The sequence below is a fragment of the Pseudophryne corroboree genome, chromosome 7, assembly GCF_028390025.1.
Source record: "Pseudophryne corroboree isolate aPseCor3 chromosome 7, aPseCor3.hap2, whole genome shotgun sequence".
In the NCBI taxonomy this organism is placed as follows: Eukaryota; Metazoa; Chordata; class Amphibia; order Anura; family Myobatrachidae; genus Pseudophryne; species Pseudophryne corroboree.
In genome coordinates, this window is record NC_086450.1 from 45,598,298 (window position 1) to 45,619,353 (window position 21,056).

General features: G+C 45.5%; 1 long non-coding RNA gene across 1 annotated transcript in view; it reads left to right on the plus strand.

Moving 5' to 3' along the window:
* Nucleotides 1-546: 546 nt before the first annotated feature.
* Nucleotides 547-21,056, plus strand: part of LOC134944506 (uncharacterized) — a 23,786-nt gene continuing 3,276 nt past the window's right edge. Inside the window, exons 1-3 of the long non-coding RNA XR_010181880.1 lie at nt 547-633; nt 4,378-4,550; nt 20,888-21,056. The exon at nt 20,888-21,056 is cut by the window's right edge and continues 3,276 nt beyond it. This is a non-coding gene — a long non-coding RNA (uncharacterized LOC134944506). The remainder of the gene's footprint in view (nt 634-4,377; nt 4,551-20,887) is intronic.

The following is a 21,056-nucleotide window of genomic DNA, read 5'->3' on the forward strand; positions in this document are numbered from 1 at the left end:
GGGCGACCGGGCAGGGGGAAACTGAAAAACTGGGAGATTTGTCTGCTCTTCCGTGGGGCTGGGAGAGTCACACGATTTCCGAGAGCCTCCCAGTCATTCCGGGAGAGTAGGCAAGTACAGTATGTGCTAAATAAGCAAATTGCCTTTTCAAGGGCTGATATTATTAGGACAACCTGTTGGCACAATCCTGGCTTTACTGTTCGGGAAAGGTGGATAGATACTTGTAGCCAGAAAGCGTTACTTGATGAAGAAAAAAACCCATGTTTTTACAATTAAGGATCTTGCATTATTTACAAAACAACAACACTTCTTAGTTATGTCAGGTGTAAAATAAAAAACAATAAAAAAATTTATTTTGGAAAACTTTCTTGAAAAACAAGTCACGGTGCGAGGTTACAGAAATCAAAGAAAGACGAACATTGACGTTGGAATGTTTTCCGCCTAAAAATAGGCAAAATAGTCTCTGCACAAGGATGTGAATGAAAGAAATAGCAACACCATCAGCAGTAAGAGGGTTAAACACAACTCCTAAGTTTAATTTATTGTTCTCAGCCCCTCCTATGTGTCTGCAGCTATACCCTGCCTGCACCAGAGGAGACAGAGCAGCATTGGTGAGAGGCTACGAAAAGAACTGTAAGCAATTTATTGTATCAGCGTTGTCTCTGCCTGTTCCTAATGGACGCAGGGAAGGATATAAGCACATGTAGAACCATAGACATGTTTGTATCTTGTTGCATATAAAACTGAAACGTGTGACTGCAGGCTTGTGTCTCTGATAGAGAAAACAATTGTGCTATTGTAGTGTCGGGATGTCAGCTTGGGGTGAGGGTCCGTTACACTGGACAAGGACACAGGGCTGAAGAGGTAGAGGATGGTTACATTTATTAGTAAATTAGGGAAGTCCAGTACTGGGCTGTTATAATGCACTCACAGTTCCTAATCTACCAGCCATATCCCTGCACAGAGACGATGAGGATGTTACAGCTTCCTGTCCAGGTTGCAGGTTCATATGTGTCTTAAAATGGCCGCAAATCTGCACATTTAGTTTAAATGTGACAGTGTTACCCAACAGTTTTAATAATCTTCATGCTTGAGCACAGATGGTTAAATAAAAGTAATGGGTACTAATTAAGTCACCTGGGTTCAAGTTCAGAACATTGGCCTCCTGAGGATAAACTGCTTTAAAACATCAGTAACTTGTTCTGAACATGAAATAAATTAATTCAATACTTAGGGCCCAATTTATGAAAATCTAAAATTGTATTGAGTTTATGCAGCGAAAATAACGCATTTAATCGCAATGTGATAATTCTAACTATCGCATGCATGTATTAACATCTGCACGCAGGGACAGGTCTTGCGATAAAGCCCCGTCCTGGTGAATCTCTCTCCCTCCTCTTCAGCTTGCACTATTCGCAGTTGCGATAATGCAGGTGTTACTGCGCTGCGCCGGATGAGGCTAGATCCCCACGATCGTTAAACTTCTCATGTAACAATTTACTTAGTATTCAGAATAAGTTTAGTGATGTTTTGAAGCAGTTTAGTTATGCTAACCTCAGGGAGCTTCATATTCTGAACTTGAACTAGTCACCTGTGCGCAAGCATGGATTTCCTTTAAAACCAGGACATGTGTTTTGAGGACAAAGGTCAGGAAACACAGAAATATGATAGCGCACCTTTTTTCTTTTTTTGTTGCCTCCAGGAGCTGAAAATTGTTTTTATTTATTAACAGTTATTCATATAGCGCACACATATTCCGCAGCATTTTAAAGAGAATATTTGCATATCTCCCAACTGTCCCGATTTTCGCGGGACAGTCCACTTTTTTGGGACTGTACCAGCCGCGGGTCACAGTGTCCTATGGTGGTAGTGGGTGGGGGGGCAGTTGGGAGGCTCACTGTCACTCAAATGAATAGATGCTGTACGCATGCGCACAGAGTCTATTCATGGAACAGAGAAGAACTTGGGGCCTGCCAGCAGCTCACAGAGCGCTGGGCATGCCCCCTCAGTGCCGAAAATGGGGGAGTGGCTCGCGATCGCGGCACTCCCATGAAGCCACACCCCCTCCTCTATAGACTACACCCCCTTTTGGGAGCACGCGTGCATGCCAAATCTAGAGCTGGCGATAGCGACGCGCAGATTCGTGCATCACTGTCACTGGCACCCCGACACACGGAGCGATGTGTTCTTAAAACCACTTAACTGGCATGGTCAGATTTCATGAAACTGTGCCGTCCCACCCTGTCCCCCCGTTTTTGACGAGGAGATCCGTTCTGCAGATGTGCATAATATAATGTTTAAATATTTAAAAAAATACTTTTTCAACTTGATTAAATAAAATAAATTAAAAAAAAAAAATGTTTTAGTCAGATGCTCCGTGTGTACCCCCCTATACTTACTGCAACCCTCCCAGCATTTGGAAGCCGAGGATCGGGACAGGTGCGCCACTACAGAACAATGGGGACCTGCCCGTGTTATAGTGGGAAAACAAATCAATTATTTATTTATTAACAGTTTCTTATATAGCGCAGCAAATTCCGTTGGGCTTTACAACTGGACACAATTAGAAGACAAAACTGGGTAAAAACAAACAGTCATAGAGGTAGGAGGGCCCTGCTCGCAAGCTTACAAATCAATTGAAAAAAATTCTGCCTTCTGTACTTAACACAATTCAGTAGTTATGTGACACTTTGTGTATTTATCTGAATTTGGGGGGATTCAATTACGTCTGGACAAACGGAAGCCTCTTGTATTGTGGCTGTTCTCCGTTATATAGGGCTTTCAGGTTCTTTATGTTGATCAAACTAATCAGGTGCTAAAATCTCTAAATGAAATAATTATTTCTAGAAAATTCATCTGCAGATTCTCTATATGTTTGTGAACACACATACACATATTGTATATATCTCAGCCTCAGACTGGTGTAGACCTAGATATAGAAATGTTGCGTATTTGCACTTATTACTCAAAAGGTCCGATATGTGGATTAGTGATACCAAACTTATATATAGAATTTTTTTTATTTTTTTTTATATATATTTTTTATAAATAAATGTCCATAATACTTGCAACCGTTTGCTCCTACTACATATATACTATTCCCTATTTTGGAATATTTGGATATGGGATTCTCAACCTGTATTGTATTAAAAAAAATAAAAAAATTAAGAGGTTCATTTTAGCAACAATACTGGAAATGCATTCCCATATATCTCCAAAAAGAGTCACTGAATAACTCAAAGTCAATACAGTCTCTCGTAACCTCTTTATTTATATAGAGGTGGACATCTCACCTGTCCTGCAGGTATCTGGTAAGGGAGATGTTGCTTCGGGTATGGGACTCAGGGTCGACCACTATTGGTCAACACTAGAAATAGGTTGACACGACCATTAGTTGGACATGAGCAAGGTCAACATGAAAAAAGGTCGACATGAGTTTTTCATGGTTTATTTTGTGTAATTTTCTTCATAAAGTGACCAGGAACCCCAATTAGTGCACCGTGTCCCCTCACGTGGCTCGCTTCGCTCGCCATGCTGATTACCGTTCCCAATTGTAGTCCACGTGGATCGTAAAGTATGACAAAGTCAGAAAAAAGAAGAAAAATGTGAAAAACTCATGTCGACCTTTTTGCATGTCGACCTTGTTCATGTCGACCTATTTCTAGTGTTGACCTATTCACTGTCGACCAATGGGTGTTGACCTAGAGTCCGGATACCGTTGCTTCTCTGTATAGTGTTATAATGTTATAATACACTTTCTGGGTATATTTGTGCAAAACTACCGGTGCAGGAACCTCTATCGTCCTGCGATGCATTCCCAATATTGGCCCACGCAGTTGCCACCATCTGAAGATGCCGGTAGCCCATTGAGCCTATGAGCTACTCACCAAACTTGTAGCTGGCAGAAGGTTCTCCTGGAACCCTCTCTGGAAGTGGCCTCTGCGCTTGTGCAGTCTTAGCTGACCACGCATGCGTAGAAGCCCCGGCAGCCGGCACAGCATGTAGCAGGGACAGGCTCCTTTCCCAGCACTTGCCCATACATGTGCACAAATCCACGTTGAGCCATGTGTAAATAGACACAGTACCAGCATTACAGAGCTGGAGCCAGTGGAGAGTAGCATCAAATTATCCTCCAGCAGCCACTGCTGTCGCCTAATGTCTATGAGCATTTTCTATTGATACCAATGGATGGACATCTTCCCTGACTCATTTAAATAATGTTCTGGCTCCAATATATGGCCAACCAGGTTCTGAGCTCTACAATATTTTTTTAAATCAATCACTAGATGAAATTACACGGAATGCATTGCTGTTACACTATTCTGTTATCTGTATTCTGTGTACAGTACATGACTGTCTTGTGACTCCTCTGTCTAGTGCAGCTGCGGGGAATATAACACCACAAGGGGGCACCGTGCAAAGAAGGAATAAACTGACCCCTGCCTGCGGACGCACCCACCAGCCACTGGAACAGATGTCATAGCAAGCCCTTCTCACTGCTTGTTCTGCTGCAGTCCTGTGAGTCTCCCTCATCGGTGATTACAGCTGTGGTAAGTATGTATTACTGCCACCACCACAGAGATAAGTCTCTCTGGATTTAAGAACAGGTTTTTTAGCTACAGTATACTGATAACTTCACACCCTCTAACTGTGCTGTTATAGCCGGTACATTACCATTTTTTTATGGTCTGTACCGGCTAAAACGGGGCTGTATCACTTGTACCAGGTTCTGCAGTGTCAGGCGGCTACCTCCGTCCTTCTCTGACTGTGCCACCAGTACCATAGACGAGTCAGCGCTGACGAATCTCACACCCACTGTACCCATGGCACAGGCAGACGCAGGGGGTTTCCGGTTGCCTCGAAACCCCCCTCCTCTTGGCAAGTGGCTCGAATTATGACAATAGCAATGGTATATGATTAATAGAGCTGCAACCACTTCATGCAGTTTAAGGGACAGAGCGGAGCTGCTAAACATGCCCAGTGGTGGCAGCTTCTTCTACCAAGTACTGTATGCTGTGTTTGTGGTTCTGAATCCTCAATCACTGCACTGGACCAGAGTGTAGTTCCCATAAAGAAGAGACAGGAGCCTTACCATGAGGTGGGAGAATGTGTGCTTAGAAAGTGCAGTGCTGGTTTTATTATGTTTGCATATTTATTTATTACTAGGTGATTCATCGCGCCCTACGGGCGCTCTTCACACCGTCGGAAGGGGCTACGCCCCGTTAACCCCTGCAAGCCTTTGAACATACGCAGGCCGGTAGGTAACAGAATCAGAAACGCAGGGCAGTATAGAGGGCATACAGAAATGGTGTCTGGTTAAGAAAAGATAGAGAAGTGTGGGAGGAGAAAGGGAATGTACAGAAACGCTGTGCGATCGGTAAAGGATAGAGAGTCAGGGTGGTAGGGAGAGGATAAAGAGAGGCATGGTGTTAGAGAGAAAATACCATTGCAAGAGGCTAAGACCCGGTAACCCCTGCACAGGCTTCAACTGTGCTATAATTGTTATTATATGGAGTTATACCTGAAAATTTTTTTATGGCAGTGGGTAAATATTGCAAGAGGGAAGGGCGTGCGATTGTCAAGGGGGCGAAGGGCGTGCAATTGTCAAGGGGGCGTAGCCCTTTGTGAGGGCATGCAGAGTGGCCGGGCACAATGAATAACATAGTGTAGTATATGCTGCTATAGATAAGACACCAAAGTGCTGTGGCCACAGGTAGCAGCAGCGCTTATACACACAATGGTCACAGGTAGCAAAGCGGCTTATACACACAATACCCACAGGTAGCAGAGCCGCTTATACATACAATACCCACAGGTAGCAGAGGCGCTTATGCACACAGTGCCCACAGGTAGCAGAGGCGCTTATGCACACAGTGGCCACAGGTACCAGAGGCGCTTATACACACAATACCCACAGGTAGCAGAGGTGCTTATACACACAGTGGCCACAGGTAGCAGAGGCGCTTATACACACAATGGGCACAGGTAGCAGAGGCGCGTATACACACAATACCCACAGGTAGCAGAGCCGCGTATACACACACAGGGCCCACAGGTAGCAGAGTTGGTTATACACACAATGGCCACAGGTAGCAGAGCCGCTTATACACACAGTGCCCACAGGTAGCAGCGCCACTTATACACAATGGCCACAGGTAGCAGTGTTGCTTATACACACAGTGCCCACAGGTAGCAGCGCCACTTATACACAATGGCCACAGGGAGCAGTGTCACTTAGACACATAATGGCCACAGTATTAGTGTTTCTTATTAATCCTATGTCCATTGGTAGCAACTATAGTCACAGAAGTTCAGTGTGTGTGGGGGGGAGTTTGGAAAGGGGGTAGGTTCAGTGAGGTGGAGGTGCCTATCCATGCCGCTGATCACCCCGAATCATGGAATCACTTTTAGCGGCTGCGGATGGTGTCCGAGGTGCTACGTGTGGTGGAGGGGTGGGTGTGGGAGGGGGTCCAGAGGTGTTGCGGGTGGGGGAGGGGTGGGTGCAGGGGCACAGATGGCGGAAAGGGTGCAGAGATGCTGTGGGTGGGGGAGGGGGAGATGTAGAGGGGAGGGATGGGGGAGGGGGTCTAGAGATGCTGCGGGTGGGGGAGGGGTGGGTGTGGATGGGAGTGCAGATGCTGTTGGTGGGGGAGGGGTCGGTTCGGGGGACTGTGGATGAAGGAGGGGGTATGGAGGTGATGTGTGTGTGTGGGAGGAGCAATGTAGGGGTGTGCCTTTGGAGGTGCAGGGGGGGTGAGCTTAGGTGATGGGTTTCAGAAGTGCTGTGGGTGGGAGAGGTGTGGGTGTGGGATGGGACGGATGGGGGATGTAGATGCTGTGGATGGGGAGGGGTGGTAGTGGGGGTGCATAGGGGGAGGTGGAGTTGCAGGGGGGGGTTGGGTAATGGATTGTAGAAGTGCTGCGGGTGGGGGAGGTGTGGGTGCGGGATGGGGTATGTAGATGCTGCGGGTGGATTGGGGAGGGGGTCCTGAGGTGCTGTGGGTGGTGGTCCTGAGGTGCTGGGGGGGGTGGAGGCGAAGGTGTATATAAATGATGGGGGTGGGAGAGGGGCCGGAGGTGCTGTGGGTGGAGGACTGGCGGCTGCTGTGGGTGGTGTCGGTCCAGAAGCGCCGCGGGTAGGGAAGGGGCAGATGCGGGGTTACAGCAGTTGGGGAGGGCTGGCTGTGGGGGTGTTGCAGGTGGTGGAGGGGCAGGTGCGTGGGTGTTGGCGGGGGGACGGGCGGGTGCAGGGGTGCTGCGGATGGGGGAGGGGGCCGGTTGCCGGGGTGGTGCGGTTGGGTGAGAGGTGGGTGCGAGGGTGGGGTGCTGCAGGTTGGGGAGGGGTGGGGGTGCGGGAGCAGGGGTGCTGTGCATAGGGGAGGGGCAGGGGTGCCATGGGTGGGGGGTTGGGAGCAGGAGTGATGCGGGTGTGGGAGGGGTGGGGGGGCTGGGGGAGAGGAGTAGGACTCATTGTGAGAGTCATTCTGGCTTTTTAGGCTGCAGCATTTAGACAACAGACTTCTGGTGAATGTCACCTCGTTCCACAGAGACCTGCACTGGGGGCACCGCCAATAACCATCCCCCCCCCCACCAATAACCATCACTCCCCCAAATGACCATCACCATAAAAAAAAAACGAGCGCTGCTCACCTGGGCCGGTCACACATCACACAAGTAACGGGAGCGCTGCAGCAGGGAGAGAGGACACCAGGTTGCCGGGACAGGAGGGATCCACGCTGGTGGGGGCGGAGTGCGGCCTGTGCATGCGGCTACCTCCTCTCGGGCAGCACGGTCGAGCAATCTCCAGCCGCCAGCAGCAGCTCTCCTGGTAGCAGCGGAGGCTGGAGTTTGCTCAACCGTGCTGCCCGAGAGGAGGAAGCCGCATGCACAGCCCGCACTCCGCCCATGCCAGCGTGGATCCCTCCTGCCTCGGCAACCTGAATGGGGACAGAGCTCCGGCTGAGGGGCCCCGGGGTAGTGACCCTCCACCCACCCCCCGTTAATCCCACTCTTGTGTGGCCGGCCACGGTAAGGCGTCCGTCCAGTGGCGGCTGTTCCCTGGGGATTGTGTCCGCCTCCCTAGTGGTGTGCTGGCACAGAGCAGCAGAGGCCGTTGCCTCCGCCTAGCGCTGTAACTCCACCCAGCGTTACGGGCAGGCACAGAATCACAGACTTGGCCAAATATATAGGAGATGGGATGTTTAACCTTTTTCTGACCACTTATTTATATTATTTAAATTACAGGCTAACCCAATGGCCATGTGCAAAAAGAAACTCTTAGATTGTCTAGAACGTGCAGTAACAGTGGGTTTAATATCTGAGGAATTAATTGAGATTTTGGTACCTACATTTCCGTTGCTGCCATTATTTTATATACTGCCTAAAATTCATAAGGGTTTGGAACAACCGCTGGGCCGACCTATTGTGTCAGCTAGGGGCTCATTGCTACAACCCTTGGCTATATTCTTAGATTCACTTTTGCAGCCGTTATTAATGGACGAAAAGATCTTTTTTTTAGACACTACTACCTTTTTGAATAAGTTACGGTCTGTTACCACTATTCCTGTGGATGGCTGGTTGGCAACTATAGATGTAGTAAGCCTTTACACGTCCATTCCACATGAATTGGGTTTGGCTGCGGTCAGACGGTTCCTGATTTGGAAGAATGTATTTGAAATGGGCAAGATTGAAGCGATTGTCATGTTTGTCAAAGTCAAAAATATTACATAGAGAGAACATACAAACTGCACACATTTAAGTCGCTATACTTGCAAATATGCGCAGCGAGCACAGCAATATAACACACGCATTTACACGGACATGGCACAGAGATGGATTCGACACTTATTTCATACAGTACATAATTATAATAATATCAAGCGCTGGATATCATGATCATTTAAAATCACCTAATGAATTAATGTCATGAATGTGTATTATTTGAACGGAACCAGATACACCTGTCATGTTTGCTATTAAAACAAGCAGATTGGTGTGTAGATTAATTTGATACTTGTTGTGAAGTTGTGGGACATTGCAGCAGATAGTTATGATTATATGTATAAAAGCTAAAATCACTTTGTTAGAACAATGAATGATACAGTGAACAGGGAACTGAAGCCAACCCTTTTAGCAGTTTTCAGGGCTGAACCTGATCAGCATATACAAAGAAAATAGTGACTCATTCATAGAGAGAGAGACCCCTCCCCCAGGAACTAGTCACACAGGAAAGTAGTTCCTGGCTAGGGGGGAGGTCAGACAGGGCCGGCTCCGGGGCTTCTGGCGCCCCGGGCGGCATTAGGGGGCATGGCTTTGTACAGGGGGCGTGGTCATTTACGCCCCCTGTACAGACTGAATTGATGTGCGGTGCGCGATGACGTCATCGCGCACCACACAGCAAAGGTCCTCTCCACGAAGGGAAACTAGACGCGTAGCGTCTAGTTCCCTTCGTGGAGAGGACCTTTGCTGTGTGGTGCGCGATGACGTCATCGCGCACCGCACAGTAAAGGACCTCTCCAGGAAGGGAAACTAGACGCGTACACGTCTAGTTTCCCTTCCCAGCGGCAGCGGCCGGGGGCAGCGGGCAGCAGGGGGCACACACCAGCAGCGGATCTTGCCCTGGTGCGGCGCCCTCTGGAGGGCGCCCTGCGCCCTCTGGAAGGCGGCGCCCCGGGCAAAAGTACTGCTTGCCCGTGGCAAGATCCGCTACTGAGGTCAGAGTCAGTTGCTTGTGGTCTCAGAGGAAGATGGAGGTCTTGCATAATTTTAAAGAGGAAAGAGAGAAAGACAGAGTCATATGGAGAGACAAACTAATAATGAGAAAGATCTGGTAATTGTATCGCTGGCATTTAACTATAACTATATGTAACTGTGTTTTAACTATGTTCTAACTGTTTTCTGTGTGCGTGTAACCATGTAATTATAGATATACTGTACTTTGTAATATATATTGTATCCATATCCTTTTAACAAGAAATATATACTTCATTGAGCCTTGGAACTCAGATAATGTGTGGGTGTATCGTTTTTCTCTTATGGGATGCTGTGGTATGCTTATGAGGTGTTGTGCGATGTAAGCGCACATTTATGGGATTTGGTAATAAGATGTGCAGGCATTTACAATACATATATATTAGAGCGGGCATCTTAAATATTTGTGAGAAATCTAAAAATGACATTCATAGATGGGGGCTCTGGTCCGTGATATCACGTTCTTAATAATGCACTGTACATTACAAACCGGCTGAAATTGACCGGCTCCAATGGACGCATTGAGAAGCTGATGAAAATATCATATCCGTGTGTGTTGTGTTGTGTTATTAGTAAGATGCTGGTATGAAATTTAAGGGACAATTCGTTTCTCATAATATTTAAGATGCTAAAATGTATTTTTATTGTTGCAAAACAAGGTTCCAATGTGTCATATTGTGTTTGATTCAGATTGTATTGTTTATCTGTTTAAGTAGGTTTAAAAGTACATTTAAAAGTTGATGCATAGTCTTGATATAGTGTTTTTTTTTGTTTTTAAAGTAAGAGTATATGAGGTGAAAGAGTGTGTGTATACATATATATAAGTTTTTAAAAATTTTTGGGGTTGAACCAAAGGAAATCATCGAGTTCTCGTGAGGTACATACGTGTAAGTGACTGCATGGTGGCTTGGGAGGCATCCCTTGTTAAACATTAAAAAAAGAGCATTAGAGTATAGCAGACCAGGAGGTCTACTGTAGCACAGACCAGGAGGTCAAGACAGACCAGGAGGTCTAGGTACAGCAGACTAAGAAGTCCGCTATAGATAAAAGAAGCACAACACCAGAAAGGGTTGGTGCAATACCCATATAGGCCATTAAGCTCAGGCTGAAGGAATTCGCAGCCACAATTTTCGATTCCGTTGGTCGTTCCGCACATAAGATCAGTTGCTTGTGTGCCGTAACGATTGTACCGCACGTAATTGTGTGCATTAGTTAGTAACTTGACCCAGTACCATTTACGTACGCTAGAGGGGTCACAAATGCTATTTGTACATTCTAACGTGATTTGTGTAATTTTTTTTTATTTTAAGGGAGGTTCGCTAGTCACTTGGGAACTATCCAACAACCAATAGTTACTGGAAAGGGTTAAGTGCTCTTCGGATCACACCCACATGTTCCAGTAAATAGAGGTTCAGGTCGCAGGGGCCCTAGGTTGAGTACGCCAGCGCTAAGGCAGTGTGTGGGCAAGTGAGTGGAGTACTCGGTAAACTTCCGCCGCCGGCCTACCCCGGACATCTTGGTTTTTGTAAGGGTTCGCTGAAGACCCTGATTTGAAGGTCAGAGGTAGTGAAAGCAACACCTGCAAAGATGGGGGCCAGTTGTTCAGGTAGGGGGCGATCAACCTCGGTTCGGGTTGACTTATTAAACCGACCAATCGGGTCGGCAAGGTATGTAATGTGTGAGAAATACGGTTCACACACAGAGGTTTTGTGCGATGAATGGGAAAGAATGACTGTGCATGATGGGGAAAAGTTCCCACGGGTAGGCAGTTTTAGCCCAGAGATGTTACAAAATCTAAGGAGAAGGATATGTCTCATTAAATCTGCAAAGAGACGGATCAAATATTATGATTGTTTACAGTTTTGGCAACAAGAAGGTGAAATACAAGGAGAATTAGCTTATACAGCTGACTCTCACTTTGGTAAGAGAAAAATGGCAACAGGAGAGAAGGTGGTTACAGAGAGTGGCACACTGGTGTATGATAAAAATGCACTTAGCAACTGTATTAATAAGAATAATTGTAATAAATGTAACAATGATAATTGTAATACTGTTAAATGTACAACTATTAACCCATGCAAGTTGCACCCCATGTTAAACTTCCCTCAGGATTACCAGCAAGAAAGTGAGTCCAGCACGATATCGGCACCTTTTCCAGCAGCCATCCTACAAGACATCCAGGTGGACGCGACCAAATCGGTAAAGGCAGTAATCAAACCCCCTAACGGAGGGTTAGGTGAGGTTGCGTCCACAGGTACGTACGGTGTTATATATCACGCACAAACAAATGTACCTCATATTGTAAGACCAACACAAGATGATGTAATTTAATTTAATCCTGTCAGGGTGATCACAGTCCCCAATGGGAAGACTGACGCTCAGGGAATCATTCCCACCAGGGACAGTGCAATGCGCCGTCCCTGGTCCCGGATGGAATTGAGAGCAATCCTGTCTGAATTCCCTGATCCTAGGAAAGATCTAGTTGCATGTCAGAGGTTTATTAAAGAACTAGGAAACTCCACAGAACCCACCAACAAAGATGGGCGAACAGTGCTGAGGGCATGTCTGCCCTCCAGTGTTGACCCTGCGAAATTTATTTCTGATTGTAAATTAGACACAGAAGTACCTCAAACGGAGGAACACATTCAGGAATGTATTAAGCAGATCAACCGACAGTTAGGAAAATATTTCCCAGCCGTTGTCGAGTGGAGCATCAAAAGACACCTGGAGTCACAGGGCAGTAAGCAAATAACAATCAGTAGACAAGCCCTGACAACGAAGCCACACCAGCTTAAGACCCAAACCCCTGTGAGAAATTAAAATGTGGTAGTTTGTTACCATTGTCACAAAGAGGGACATTTTGCAAGAGATTGTAGATCAAGAAGTAGACAAAAGTCATATCAACCCCCTAGACAACAACATAACCATGGTATCCAAGGAATCAGGGAAGTACAGGGAAAGCGGTTGATGGTGATGAGCATCCAAGCGTTTGAGGAGGCATCAAATCAACCAAGACCTCAGGTCACTGACACTTGGAGGAAGCCCAGGGTTTGTTATCTTTGTAAAAGAGAAGGGCATTATGCTAGCAACTGTAACAGCCCACATAAAGTCAGACCCCCTAGACAAGGACACGAGCAGAGAGATGACACACGAAACTGTAATCAGGGATCATATAGGAAGAAGTTTGGGCCGCACCTGTAATATGCAGTCAGGAAAGGTGATCATTAGGACTGATTGTAAGCCTGAGGTTACAGTTAATAAAATTGGGAGGTCAGTTCCTTGTAGACACAGGAACGGCCGGGTAAACATTGTAAATTTATCTATAAATGTTTCTTTCTCCCAATCTCTGACGTTCATCGGCAGAACTCAAACATCACATAACTACTTGGTCTTTGCAGAAGTCTACCTAACCCCAGTATGACCTACCGACATCGGTGTGTCCTGGCCAGGCACAGAAAGGTGGGGTGTGGAAATACTGGTGGGGAGACTGCGCAAAGATACCAATGGATGTGTTGGTGTGACAGCCTGATGGTGAACAGAAGATCGGACAATGTTTTTTTTGTTTGTTGTTTAATGTAAAATGTGATGAATTGTTCTCTCTCTCGTTTTTTTTTTCTCTCTCTCTCTTTTCTCTCATGTTCTCATGCTTTAAAGATGGTATGTCACACATCAGTTAGACAAATGGTAATGCAAGATTTTTGCTCCTTACAGAGAGATCGCTGATTTGGAAGGAATATTGTATCACCGGAGTGTTCGTTTGGAAGACTGAGAGACAGCACCTTTGAGATGACAGCAGAACAAGAAGAACAACAAGACTAGAGGACATAAGACATCAGAACATTTTTCTTTCCCCTCAAAGTATTTTTTTTTGTACCCCCATTACAAATTTCTCTTTCTCGTCCTGTAAGATGGACTCGCCCCAAGAGACTGCAGTCCGTGTTTTCCTGTTGACCATGATGTTGACCAGAGCAGTCTGTTTCGGTGAGAGTACCAGTGAGGTCGAGAAGGGATCTGGTATGGGTTCTGATGACCAGGATGGAGGCATAGATTTCCAAGAACAACATAATCACAGAGTAAAGGCGAGTATCAGAAAACGATCTGGTAGCATTGACAATAGAAGGAATTGTGAAGGATTGTTAGCTGAAGAAAACTGCATCTGTAGGCATTGCGACAACATAGTTGAGGATGGGTGCATCAAGAAATGTCAGTCCAGTTTTAATATTAACATGGACCGGCATCCATTGAGTGACTATCACTCATTAGTGGGTAAAGTGTTAAATAAGACAGACTGTTGGGTATGCTCTCAAGTACCTCAAGGTCACAACAAATCAGGACTAGTACCATTCCCTTTAACTGTAGGAGAGGTACTTGAGTTAAGTGGTGGTAGGCCGGTGGACAAGAGGTTTAATATCTCTAGTCCTCCTAGTTTAAAACTCCACCAATATCATGTGGATAGATCCCTAGTTTGCTTTAATATTTCCAATCCCCGAAAGCCGGGAAATTGGGAAGTGTCATGGAGCAATCAAACCATGACCTTTTCACACAGAGCCGATAAAATGCCCATAGACACAGAGCTTATACGCCAGATAGTCGAGAATGGAAAATATTTCCGGTATAGGTACACTTTAGGAAGTAGGACCATGCGAGTTGGAGAAGTATCACCAGGATACTGTGCACATGTCGTACAAACAGATACGTGTACTGAACAGATGGGAGAATTAGGGTTAGGAGATTTCACATGGAAAATTTGTATCATGGTTATGACATACTCCGTCCCATATGTTCTCCCCGATGATGCATATTTCACATGCGGGAGGAAAGCGTATAGGTTGCTCGCCCCAAACTCAGAGGGATTATGTTATATTGGAAAAGTATTGCCTGAAGTAATGACTGTATCCCATAACAAAATAAAAGATATTCACCGTGGTGCTCAAGCTCCATATACTCACACTCATTACGAGCACGTCGTTAAAAGGCAACTGATAGAGAAAACAGAGCATCATGCCTCTGATTTGATCCATGAATCCACCGGGATTCAAGTCCTACTCGCGTTAGATGTCACTCGTACCGCCAGAGGAGTGTTAAATTATAGATATATATCTGCGCTCGCAAATTAATTAGACAATATTACTGAAATGTATGACGACACGTTCAGGTATACTGGGAGAGAGTTACAAGCCTACAAAACAGAACTGGTTCAGCATAGGATGATTCTCAATTATCTCACAGCAGTGACAGGCAGGTATTGGGTCACCTTGGCTACTCAATAAGGAATAAAGTGTTGTACGTATATTACAAACAGTACGGAGGACCCAGTCGAGGTCATAGACCAAAAGATGGATGACATCTTGCAATTAAAATGGGAGTTCCGAAGGAAACACAATCTCACCCTTGCTGCTGTGGGTAATGAGCTGACCAGTTGGGTGTCATGGTTGAACCCACGAAATTGGTTCTCTGGTTTAGGAGAATGGGCCCAAGGTATTATTATGGATGTAGGGAAATTTGTGTATTCTGGGTGTCATCATATTGGTCGGTCTGATATTTAGATGCGTTCGGGTTTTAACGAAGTGTAAACGTAGTACCCGAGTGATGAGTTTAAGAAGCGAGGACACTGTAATTACGACTAATTTGATTTATGACCCAACGATTGAGACAATGTTGTGATGAAAATGTGATTCCACGGTCCGTTTCTTTCACCCGTTTCTCCTTTGTTTTCCTCCAAGGTACAAAGACATCCGCTTGGAAGAAGAATTTGACAACCTCTTTTACACAGACCACTGATGGACAATGCCATAGACCCCCAATATCCCTAGTGACTTTAACTTTTACGATAGCCCAATACTTTAAAGATTGTAAGTCTATGGACATTGAGAAAGCTTTTGCTCACCATTTATAGCAAAAGCATCGGGAGACTACAGTCAACATGTACATCAAGACAAGACACAAGACAAGACTTCAATCAACAAATGTATATTAACCTCACATAGATTATGACTGCATTTGCCATAATTGCTTCTTATCTTCATTTCTACAACCTTCAGGTAATGACACACATAGTCGATAGGGAATATAGACACAGATATCAGCACTCACATACCCCCCCATTCATGTATCAACAACTAAAATGTGCTCCCCCATTTTGTTGCAACCAAAAGCCGAAAAGAGCTCGGTAAAGTTTGACAGCCCATCCACAGACCCTTAATACGGGATAAGAAGGAATTCAAATGTATACTTCGCAATACCTCGAAGCTTGATTTAAAACATGTACGGCACGATGATACATGACCCCTCAAACATGGACTCATACACACATGCTTCTACTATCTCACTAGGTCATACCTTTTTCCCACCTTCTCCTCTCCTCCCTTTCCTCAATCATAAAATGGTACTAACATGATGGTATATATATATTTTTCTTTTTGAATTGTTTTAGGAAGTGGCAGTTATTGATGACTGCCAAAGGGTGGACTGTCAATGTCAAAAATATTACATAGAGAGAACATACAAACTGCACACATTTAAGTCGCTATAGTTGCAAATATGCGCAGCGAGCACAGCAATATAACACACGCATTTACACGGACATAGCACAGAGATGGATTCGACACTTATTTCATACAGTACATAATTATAATAATATCAAGCGCCGGATATCATGATCATTTAAAATCACCTAATGAATTAATGTCATGAATGTGTATTATTTGAACGGAACCAGATACACCTGTCATGTTTGCTATTAAAACAAGCAGCTTGGTGTGTAGATTAATTTGATACTTTTTGTGAAGTTGTGGGACATTGCAGCAGATAGTTATGATTACATGTATAAAAGCTAAAATCACTTTGTTAGAACAATGAATGATACAGTGAACAGGGAACTGAAGCCAACCCTTTTAGCAGTTTTCAGGGCTGAACCTGATCAGCATATACAAAGAAAATAGTGACTCATTCATAGAGAGAGAGACCCCTCCCCCAGGAACTAGTCACACAGGAAAGTAGTTCCTGGCTAGGGGGGAGGTCAGAGTCAGTTGCTTGTGGTCTCAGAGGAAGATGGAGGTCTTGCATGATTTTAAAGAGGAAAGAGAGAAAGACAGAGTCATATGGAGAGACAAACTAATAATGAGAAAGATCTGGTAATTGTATCGCTGGCATTTAACTATAACTATATGTAACTGTGTTTTAACTATGTTCTAACTGTTTTCTGTGTGTGTGTGTAACCATGTAATTATAGATATACTGTACTTTGTAATATATATTGTATCCATATCCTTTTAACAAGAAATATATACTTCATTGAGCCTTGGAACTCAGATAATGTGTGGGTGTATCGTTTTTCTCTTATGGGATGCTGTGGTATGCTTATGAGGTGTTGTGCGATGTAAGCGCACATTTATGGGATTTGGTAATAAGATGTGCAGGCATTTACAATACATATATATTAGAGCGGGCATCTTAAATATTTGTGAGAAATCTAAAAATGACATTCATATGTTGCTTGAACTTATACTTACCAACAACTTCTTCCTCTATGGCAAGCAATTCTACCTACAAACCCAAGGTTGTGCGATGGGTTCTTCGGTGGTACCGACATATGCTAACATCGTCATGTTTGCCATAGAGGAGGAAGCGTTTTATAGTAATCCTACATTCAGGCTGAATGCAGTATTGTTCAATCGCTATATAGACAACCTATTTGTTCTATGGAAGGGATGTGAATGAGCTCACGTCACTCCTTGAACAGTACAATTCAGGTTCAGGACCTATTAAATTTTACCTTCACTGTAAGCCAAACTGAAATCAGTTTTTTAGATGTCAAAATTGATTACAATGAGGGCAAATTAGTTACGTCTATTTTCACTAAACCCGATGACCGGAACCAGCTACTCCACGCTCGTAGCTGTCATCCGGCCTCTTTGAAACGGGGCTTGCCTTACGCACAGATGATTCGGATACGCAGGGTGAATAGTGATGCAGTAACTGCTGGCACACAAATTGACAGTCTGATTACGAAATTGTTGGCTCGGGGTTATTCAAAAGAATTACTTCGGGCAGCTATTGCTAAAGTGATGTTGTTGAACAGGGAGGATCTGCTGCGTAAAAAACCTCCTGTAGTTGAACATCAAACCAGGAGGTAAATTTACTAAGGTGGGAGATTTTTAGAACTGGTGATGTTGCCCATGGCAACCAATCAGATTCTACTTACCATATATATAGCTGCTTCTAGCAGATAATATATTTAATTTGATTGGTTGCTATGGGCAACATCACCAGTTCTAAAAATCTCCCACCTTAGTAAATTTACCCCCAGGTTGCCTTGGGTGAATAAATTTAATGAACAATCTGACATAATCACCAGGGTAGCCAAAAAACATTGACCTATTATTGAAACTGACAAGCAATTGCAGCTGTCAGGTTCAAGATTGATGCCCTGTTATTCACGTGGTAGAAACTTAAAGGATTATTTGATGAGAACTGACATTTCTAAAATGAGATCTGGAGTAAATCTGACTTCAGAAACTAATTTCCTTAGTTCACACAAAAGAGCTGGCTGTATCAGGTGTGCCTGAGTACAGGGCTGGTTCGAGGGCTTTAAGCGCCCCGGGCGGGCAATAGGGGGCGTGGCTTCATACAGAGGGTGTGGTCACTTACGCCCCCTGTACAGTAGTAGCACCACTGAAATTTGCGATGACGTCATCGCGCACCGCACAGTAAAGGTCCTCTCCACGAAGGGAAACTAGACGCGTAGCGTCTAGTTCCCTTCACAGCCGAGGGCAGCGGCAGCGTGACAGAGCGGTCAGCATGGGGCACAGCAGCAGCAGATCTTGCCATGGTGCGGCACCCTCCGGAAGGCGCCGGCGCCCTCCGGAAGGCGGCGTCCCGGGCAAAAGTCCTGCTTGCCCGTGGCAAGATCCGCTACTGCCTGTGTTACATGCCAGTTTTTACTGGCAGGAGATTCGTTTCACGACCGTCATATGGGCAAAAAAATTATGATCAAATTTTTATTAACTTGTAACTCCACCCATGCAGTTTATCAAATCCTCTGCCCGTGTGGTCTTTGCTACATTGGGAAGATGGAAAGAAAATTCAAAGAGCGCATGACTGCGCATCGTTCAGCCATCCGGAGTGCGTTGGAGACAGGGACGAGTGAACAGCCTGTTGCTAGGCATTGTGTGACTTGTAGACATCCCCTTAATAGCATTCGCTATAGGATAATTGACCAGGTCCCACTTGATATCAGGGGTGGGGTGTGTTTTGTTTGCCTCCTTTGTTAATAAAGCTTGACGACCGTGGCACAGACCACTGAAACGTTGCTGTCTAACAACCTGTGAATTGTGAAGCTTCATTTATATCACTGTGAGTGCCACGTCTGTATGCTGTGGACCATTTTGTTCATGGAGGCACCGGTGCTTTGATTTGCCATTTAGAGGGAGTGCCGTACCTGCTGCTGTATTATTTAAATATGTTTAATACAGCCTATACTATAGACCATCTATAGTGTTAAATAGTAATACTGTATTCCGTGTTCCGCAGAGAGGGAGATTGTGGATAGCATTTGGAAAGCCCCCCTCTAGAAATCCTGCGTGGCTATGCCCCTCTACCCATGGCCATGCCCCCTGTACCGTTTTTTACTTGTAAATGTTGGAGGGTATGTAACCTGTGTATAATAACCAACAGATGTATAGCTAGAGGAAAACTTATGAAAAGAATAAAAATGCGTGCCAATGATATAGGAAAATTACGTTGTGCAGTAAGTACAGGGGTGTTTTAACAGAGGAGGGGCCCATGTGCAGATTCCAGATGGGCCCTGTCCTCTCCACGGTGCAGTAGGATCTGGCATTGTGCCAGAGTCTACTGCACATGTGCAGGCCTCCGGAAACATGGCACCCGCCATGTTCCAGAGACTGGTTTCACTACTGCGCATGTGTGGCAGCCATTTTGGCTGTGATTTTTGCCCCGCCTGCAGCGCCTGACGAGGGTTTTCAGATTGGTAAGTTATAAAACATGGGTGCGGCGTGGCCCCCCCTGCACTCATTATAGAAACGCCAATGAGTAAGGAGCATATTTGCAGGAACACATCTCCAAACCACATTTGAGACTCCTTAGGGGGATGGAAAGATGGCGTTCATGTAGAGTTTACATATGCGATAAAAGACTGCATAAGGGAAAACTCCCTGAAGAATCTGTTGGACATTAATTAGATCTCATCAGTGCAGGATGTTAACTCATCACATGGTACAGGTCTTACGGGTGGTCTTCTGTATACCGGCGGTCGGGCTCCCGGCGCTCAGTATACCGGCGCCGGGAGCCCGACCGCCGGTATACCGACCGCCGGTATACCGACCGCCGGTATACCGACACTTATTTTCCCTCGTGGGGGTCCACGACCCCCATAGAGGGAGAATAAAATAGTGTGGCGCGCGTAGCGCGCCACCGTGCCCGTAGCGTGGCGAGCGCAGCGAGCCCGCAAGGGGCTCATTTGCGCTCGCCACACTGTCGGTCAGCCGGCGGTCGGGCTCCCGGCGCCGGTATGCTGGTCGCCAGGAGCCCGACCGCCGGCCAGCCGTAGTGAACCCGGTCTTACATATCTGAGAGTATCCATTCATTATCACATGACAGATGTTGGATGATCTGTTTTATTTCTTCTGTAACCTTAGTCATTGACTAATTATAAAGACAAGGATACAATGACCTAACCCATCAGAGGACCTGATTCAGGTCCCAAAGTACTTGGGCATCTGTTACAAAGTACTGACAGCCGGTACTTCATGCATGCGCAGGACCCATACTCCGCATGTGCAGTATGGGTACTGTGTTGATGTATGCAGAGCGGCTGCAGACTGCAGGTCATTGACAGTTTGCAGCCATTTAGGGGAGGCAATGGCCTCCATTTCCTATGGCAAGTGCAGTTTCTCTAACAGTGGCCTCCTATGCCTGCAGCTGTGGATTGGAAATGTAGCCGCTTGCATTGACACATCCACTGTACTGACCATATTTGCCTGCAATACTAGCCACCTTCCAGTCGCCGCCCATTTACACATACGCAGTTGTAAAAAAAACATAGGCATTCGTAAGCAGCACTGAATCAGGCCTGATGTTCAATGTAATATCATTCATCCATACTTATCTTCTGTTGCAGATTTATCTGGCTGAGGACAGTACAGCATTTGAGCCTACACTTCCAGATACCCCGAGGAAAGAAGAACCAGTGTGTAATTGTCCATAGAAACATGGATATAACAACGATGCCAGAGTTCCAGGAAGCATGTTGGCCTTTGAAGATAATATGGGAGCGCATTAACCATGCA